Genomic DNA, 7,934 nt, shown 5'->3' on the forward strand with positions numbered 1-7,934 from the left:
TCCCCTTCCCACCCTTGTGCTGGGGTGTTAACTTGGGTCATTAAGCAGCACGATGTAGGCCAGCGCCAGTAACAATGGCGTAAGAGCTGGTGAAAGAGCCCTGGGGGAAGGTAAATCTTGTCTCTTCGCCAAGGAGATTCCTCCGCCATGGAGTGACAATCGTGGAATATATTGCTTTAATTTTATTTTAAAAAAGCAATTTTGGGCGGCATCTGGCTGGCTCAGTCAGTAAACCATGTGTCTCTTGATCTCTAGTCATGAGTTTGAGCCCCAGTTGGCGGTAGAGTTTACTTAATAATAAAAATTTTTAAAGTAATTTTCTTATAATCATTATATGCAAGACTGAGGACAGTGGAACCAAAGTTCCTTTTAAACTGTGGTTTATATTTTTATCCTGGAAACCAAAGTGGAACCCAAAATATCTTGTGCAAAATTTGCATTTTGGTCAGAATTAGAAAAAAAGTAATTGCAATGTGTTTTCTCCATCTTTTGCTAACCCAGATGACCTTTTTTAACTAAGGGCTTAAGACATTGAGAAGGCAAAAGAGCTGTGAAAAACCTCATAATAAATTATGAAATTAAATTCATGAATTTTATTAATTCAATGTTTGAAGCGAAACCTGTCACTTCTTTGCACTGGGCTAACCATGTTTCTTTAATCCCCACTTGATTAGTTGTTTTTGTTTTGTTTTCCTGGGCTTACATCAAGGATATTTTAAGGTTTTTTTTGTTTTTGTTTTTGTTTTTGAGGATTTTATTGTTAAGCTCAAACTCATAACCCTGGGATCAAGAGTTGCATGCCCCCGCACTCTTTAAGCTGATTTTTAATCAACACTCCTGGTATGTCTGAAAGAACAACTCTTTTTAATTTCTAAAGGGGTAATCAAATTTGCTTGCTTTTGAGTTGTCTACTCATACCATTAAAGATTTATAGCTTAAAAAAGAAAAGAAAGTGTGCATATCTTATGACCCAGCAATTCTACTCTTTGGCATAAAATCAACAGTTGTTTTGTCTAAGGTAGTTGCCACAAGGCACACATGGCTAGTGAGCCCTTGAAATTGTCTAGACTCCATTGAAATGTGTGGGAAGTGTCAAATACACAATAGATTCTGAAGATTTAATATGAAAGAAGAAATAATTTAAAATATCTCTTTTTAAATATTGATGATATGTTGAAATGATCATATTTTGGATATATTGATTTATGTATTATTCAAATTTTTTAAAAAAGGGTGACGAAAATTTGTTACTGGCTTAATAGTTGGAATGTAGACTCTACGTCACCCAAGCAGTGCTAATTCTGTTCCCTAACACAATTGGGAGCATCGTCTTCAGGTGTATCACGAGGATTGATGGATTGATTTGATCATCTAAGTTTAATGTGTAATATGGTCTTGAGAGTAAAATTAACTTCAAGACCCAACGAGTGGATTTATAAATTAACTTTTTGACTACGTCTTTCTGGTCAGTTGGGTATGGTGGGTAGCCCATAATTGTGATGATTTATTTTTAGTGACCACAATAGCATAAGCCTATCATAAATCTACTCACGTAGTCCACAAGGTCTTTCTGGATCTCTTCAGGGCATATCTGTCAAGGGCCTTTCAGAAAACCAGTGTCCCAGCAGAGATTTTTACAGAGAAGTGAAAAGTTGGTTCAACAGGCGTGAAGAGAACCATTGAACCATTGCAGTAACGGGGAGGGAGCAAGGGCAGAAGCAGCCGCCTCAGGGAGAGCTGGAGAGAAGGAGCTGGTGTCAGAAACCAAGAGCTGCCTGCTTACCAGAAGGCCCCTGGGGAGCTGGGACTCGGGCCTCTAAGGAAGGGGTGGTACCCAGCTGGTGGTGATATTTTCCAAAGGCAAGTGTTGAGGCCAGATCCCAGAGGGTGGATTAAATACTAGAAATCAGAACCAACTGCTGAAGGGAGGGGAGGGGAAGTGGAGGGAAGAGGGGAACATTGCAGGGTGACCATGGCAGGCACAGGCAAGCAAACATAAAGGAGCGAGTCCCTTTTCCCTTCTGACTCCCTGTCTCCCGAAACACCCGTGATCGGCAAAAACCTTAATAGAAAACACACAGAGCTACAGCCTCAGTGAACTGAGTACCTTAGACATTCCTTAATAACCAGCGGAAGGAGAGAACTCGTGATTATGGATATCAACTATCCTTGTATCACAGAGGTAGGGGAGTGCTAATAAATGGAGCTCTTACACTGATGATTAATTCAATTGTGATACATTTTTTAAAAATATCATAAGGATGCTTCGGGGGCTCAGTCCTTTGAGTGTCCCACTCTTGATTTCAGCTCAGGTCATGATCTTGGGGTCATGGGATTGGGGTCCTCCTCGTGCTCATGCTCAGCGGGGAGTCTGTTGGAGGATTCTCTCCCCCTCCCCTCTCCCTTGCCATGCCCTCTCTCTCTCAAATAAATATATCTTTAACAACATTTATCATAATAAAATTGTTGTTAAAAGTACAACTCAAATAAGAGACGTTGAACTTGACCCTAATCCTATGCTCCCAGAAGATAGTGATGGTTCGAGAAACTCCCACACCCACACCCCTTTGTGTTCCGGGAACTAGCTTTGGGCGAAGAATCATCACCTTCCCTCAAATGACACAGCTAAGACTCAGGGAGAACTCCCTCGTTTATCTACGACAAGGTCAGACACCGACCATCCAGATTCCCTTTGTGGCTCAGAAATGATTAGCTGAGCCGTTTGTCCCCAGTGAATGATCAGCACAAAGTGCCCTGCTCGCTTTACTTGATGAAACTTTATTCAAGCTTCCCTCCTTCCCCACAACTTCAAGCTTTCATTCACCCTCAGCCCAAGCCAGCAGTGGGATGGAGAATACACCCTGGCCATTCTACGTACTTCTTCATCTACTGATAGTTTTTTTGTTTTACTCTGATGCTTCCCCCAAAGTGCTTGCAAATCAACTACAGACCAGAGTGCTTTGTTTTCAACAAAGAAGGACTGTCTCAGAGTCTGGTGGAAAGGGACCCCGCCAGCTAGGTACTCGTGGGCACAACTTCTGATGGCATCACTTAAATAACTTCGGGAGTATGCTGGTGGTATGAGTTGAGATTTCCTGAGCTCTGGTGGGGGACCAGCTGAGTTCATGAGACTATCAACCGAGATCAGAAATGAATTACTTGGGGCTGAATAAAGATCTGATGAAGGAGGATTATGACCTTTGTTTGGAATATCACTGATGCTTTAATGTTTATGTTTTCCCGATATACAAAACCCCTTATTCTTTCCCCATTATCTATAGCTCGTGACAATTTAGTAGACTATGCTTTCATAGACAGAAATGAAACTTCTCATTCTTCCCCTTGCTGTCACCTTCAGAATTAAAAATCTCTTACTGAGGGGCACCTGACTCTTGATCTTGGCTCAGGTCTTGATCTCACAGTTGTGAATTTGAGCTCCACGTTGGGCTCCATGATGGGCACGAAACTTACTTTAAAAAAAAAAAATCGTACTGAATATTCTTATTTTCGTGGCAATATAGTTATTTGCTTAGGTTCAGTGCAGTCTATATTCCTTGTTAATAGGATATAATTGGGAACATTGGTTATTAAACCAAGGCTTTGGCTGGAATGTCGTATTTGCAAATACTGCTCCTTTACTAGACTCTTATAAAAATCTGATACTGACTTTATTATGAAGCCAATGCTTAAACCCTCTTGGGAAAATCTAGCCTGATACTTGGCTTACAGGTCTCTAGCCTTACAGATGAGTTAGGACTCTTACTTCCTGGCAGGCCTAGGAACCCGAGAAGGTCTGGGAACATTGAGAAGAGGAGGATTTGCCCAAATATATCGATACTGCTGGTGAAATATGATGACAGGTTCATGGTTTGGCTTCCTAGCCTTAATATGTTTGTACAAGTCCAACCTAAGATTCCTTATAAAAAAGTTCCAGAGAAGCAAACTTACAAAGATCTATATGCTAAGTTAGCACTCTTGCTGTACCTGTGTAAATAATCAGGTCATTCCTAAAGAGACCAGCCTTATTTCGTGGTCAAGAATAATCTTTCTTTAGGGTTACCTTGGCTCTAAAAGGATTTGATCGTAGAGAGAAATTTTGTGTTTTAGTAGAAAACGATAGCAACATCATTCTGGGTGATCCGATTCTGGTTCCATTCATTGATCTGTTTCGAACATCTTATAAATTGCAGGTCCGCTGATGGTTGTACAAACTCTCTCGTCAGGTAGAGACTTAACCGGTTTCTTCATCACTGTGGAAAGGCCAGTTCCCTTGCCTACCTATAAACTGGACTAGATCGTGTCACCTTGTACAAATCGTCAACCCTCACAGACTTTCAGTTCTTCATTTCCTGCAACATCTCTCTCCCTCTTGACCAAGAACTAAAACCTGACTGCCCAGACATTTATCAGGACTCTAGGCTGCCTTATAACTGGTTTTTTCCACCAAGATCTCAGGAAGTATTGGAAACTGACGCCCAACAACTTGACCGCATGAGTGGGCTGGGTTCTTCCCCATGCCTGGGCAGTGAGGAAGTCTGGCAAAATGTTCAGCTCACACATACCCTTCTATGAGGGGAAATATGAGGGGAAAGCAAGCCTGTGGATAACATCACCGAGCACACTTCATCTCAGCTTTCAGAAACTCAACAAGCAGTGCTTGTATAGTAAGAATTTCACCTACTAATATCTTAGGCCTCTACCATTAATATTTCTTTTTTTTTTTTATTGTAAGCATCCCTCTTTTAAGAGTCTGATCTTTGTAACTACGTCTCAACAGGTGGTTCAACCAATTTTGCAGGATTAATATCAGCAAGAGGCCTTGGGAAACTATTTCTTAGCCCCTGACTTGCTCTGCTCAGGAGGTTTATGATGGCCTGTGAGCTGTTCAGTGATAAATCATATTCATTCATCTTGAACCAAAGGGGAACATGACAACGCTGAACTTTCCGAGAGCTCGTGCTCCAAAGAAGCAGTGATGATGAAACAAACCTCCCACACTCCCTTGCAGTACTCCTTTTGAATAAAGTCTCTCCTTACCGAAATCTGGATTGTTTATTTTGAAAGAAGATACAGATTTAGTTTGGGATCATTTAAAAAATTCAGCAGAATTACCTTGACTGGAACAGGAGGAAGATGTAAGAGAGTATGGTGTCACTCTCAAAGCATGAAGATGGAGAAAGCAAATTCAATAATAAATGTACTGTTTAGGGAAAAAAGGTTGACTCCCAAGCATACGAATTCCACACTGAATGAAAGCTGAAATTTGTTTTTAAAACCCATAAAACCTATCTTAAAATTTAAAAGAAGAAGGAGAGGAAGAAGGAGAAGGAGAAAAGGAAGAAAGAAAAAGAAAAAATTTAGGAACAGGCAGCCTTTCTCAGAACGATGACAAAGCCAAAAGTCTCAGAAAAAGCCTGATGGAGTTCATACATTAAAAATATTAAATGTGTGCCCAGCAAAGGATATAAACAAATTTAAGAGTCAAAACCAAGAAACTATATGCAATGGTATACAAGCAAAAGTTACATTTTCTTTTTTTCTTTTTTTTTATTTGACTGACGGAGATCAAAAGTAGGCAGAGAGGCAGGCGGGGGGGGGGGGGGGGCGGCGGGTAGGGTGGGGGGTGGGGGGGATGGGAAGCAGGATCCCTGCGGAGCAGAGAGCCCCATGCAGTCCTTGATCCCAGGACCCTGAGATCATGACCTGAGCTGAAGGCAGAGGCTTTAACCTGCTGAGCCACCCAGGTCCCCCAAAAGTTAAATTTTTTTAATAGAGACTTATTTACAAATGAACTTTTCACGTAAATAGCAAGATGCCCAGGGGAAAGACGGGCAAAGGGGCAAAGGACATGATTGGAGAATTCACATAAGAAGAAACCCATAAGTAAAGATGCTCAACTTCAATAAAAGTCTATGAAATGCAGGGGTGCCTGGGTGGCACAGAGAGTTAATTAAGCCTCTGCCTTCGGCTCAGGTCATGATCCCAGGGTCCTTGGATCGAGCCTCCTCTTCGGGCTCTCTGCTCGGCAGGGAGCCTGCTTCCTCCTCTCTCTCTGCCTGCCTCTCTGCCTACTTGCGATCTCTGTCTGTCAAATAAATAAATAAAATCTTTAAAAAAGAAAGGCTATGAAGTGCAAAATAAAACAAGAAATCATTTTTCACCAATCAGGTTGGCAAAGTTAAGAAAGACTGATAAGCCTAATATTGATGAGGATATATGGATATAGGCTTCTGTAACTGCTGTTGGAAGGAAAACTTGTCCTCTGCCATCCAAGGTTCCTCTGAATGATTGAGGGGGCCTCCAAAAAGTGACAGTAACCAGACTGACAGGAGACAGGGTAACATTCATTCTTTTTTCTTTCTTTCTTTTTTTTTTTTTTTTTTGGTAAATATTTATTTATTTGTCAGAGAGAGAGAGAAAGTGCGCACGCATGCAGAAGCAGGCAGAGAGGCAGGCAGAGGTGGAGAGAAAAGTAGGCTCCCTGCTGAGCAAGGAGCCCAATGCCGGACATGATCTCAGGGCCCTAGTATCATCACCTGAGCCGAAGGCAGCAGCTTAACCAACTGAGCCACCCAGGTGTCCCGATAATGTTCATTTTTTTTTTAAGATTTTATTTATTTACTTGACAGAGAGACACAGTGAGAGAGAGAGAGAGAGAGCACAAGCAGGGGGAGTGGGAGAGGGAGAAGCAGACTCTCCACTGAGCAGGGACCCCAATGTGGGGCTCAATCCCAGGGCCCTGGGATCATGACCTGAGCCAAAGCTTAACGTTAAGCTTAAGCTTAACGACTGAGCCACCAGGCACCACCCCCCAACCATAACATTCATTCTTAAGAGCCCGTGAGAGTTGTAATGAGTAATTGTGAGAGAGATGAAGGCCTATATGTAAGAGAACATACTGTTTGATTCATATTTACATATTTGAAAGTTTGAACATGTAAATCTAGTGACAGAAAGGGGCATAGTTATCTGGGACTGGGGGGAGTGGGCTTACTTTTTGAGATCATTCAGATGTTCTTTATTTTGACCATGGTACTGATTACATGGGTACATACGTTTCGCAAAACTCACTGAAGTAGCCACTTAAAATGGATGTATTATATTGCATAGGTACGGGGGAAAATAATTGCCCCCCTACCCTTTTAGATTGTTGGCTGAGACAGCCCTGTAATACAAGATAGGTTAACAGAGAGAAAACAAACAAGTTATTAACCTGTATACCTCCTGTAGGAGCCAAGGGCAAGCTACCCCAAGACAGACCTTTTTGGCATGTAGATCAGGCTGAGCTGAAAACAATCAAAGCCCAAAAGACTCAGAAAGAAACTTAGACGTCACCGCATTCTGCCTAAAAGAATTTAGAGGACCTCTGGGAAGAGAGTTATCATCACAGATATCTACATGATAATATGAGCTGGGTATGGTAGATGGGGCAGAACCTAGCTGGACTTGTTTGTCCAAGTTCTCCCTCCTGTCCCATTGTTTCTGAGGAGCCCAGCAGACATTTGTTGATCAAACATTAACTCTTTTTCCATTTTCCTGTGAATTCCATTCCCTCCCTTTAAAGTATCTGATTCCTTTCCCCTTCTTCTGAGTTCAGGGTGACACATATACCTCATTTTGCCTGTCTATGTCTATGTGGATTTCCCAGACGTACAAAATTAAGTTTAATTTTCTCTGATCTGTCTCATGTCACTTTAATTTAGCCCAGTGAGAGGAACCTTGAAGGAGAGTGGAAAATTTTCTCCTCCCTGACAGAAGATACCCTAGAAAATGGGGTAACGCCTTAAAATGGGCCAAGGCATCCCCTTAAATGCCATCACTAGCAAAAGATAAAAGATGTTGCAGGGATGGAGGGTAGTTATAGGAAGTTTCAGAAAAAGCACAGTAAATGAGGTAAGGTTTTGTTTGTTTGTTTGTTTGTTTTTGTTTTTGTT

Source organism: Mustela erminea, chromosome 12 (genome assembly GCF_009829155.1).
Source record: "Mustela erminea isolate mMusErm1 chromosome 12, mMusErm1.Pri, whole genome shotgun sequence".
NCBI lineage: Eukaryota > Metazoa > Chordata > Mammalia > Carnivora > Mustelidae > Mustela > Mustela erminea.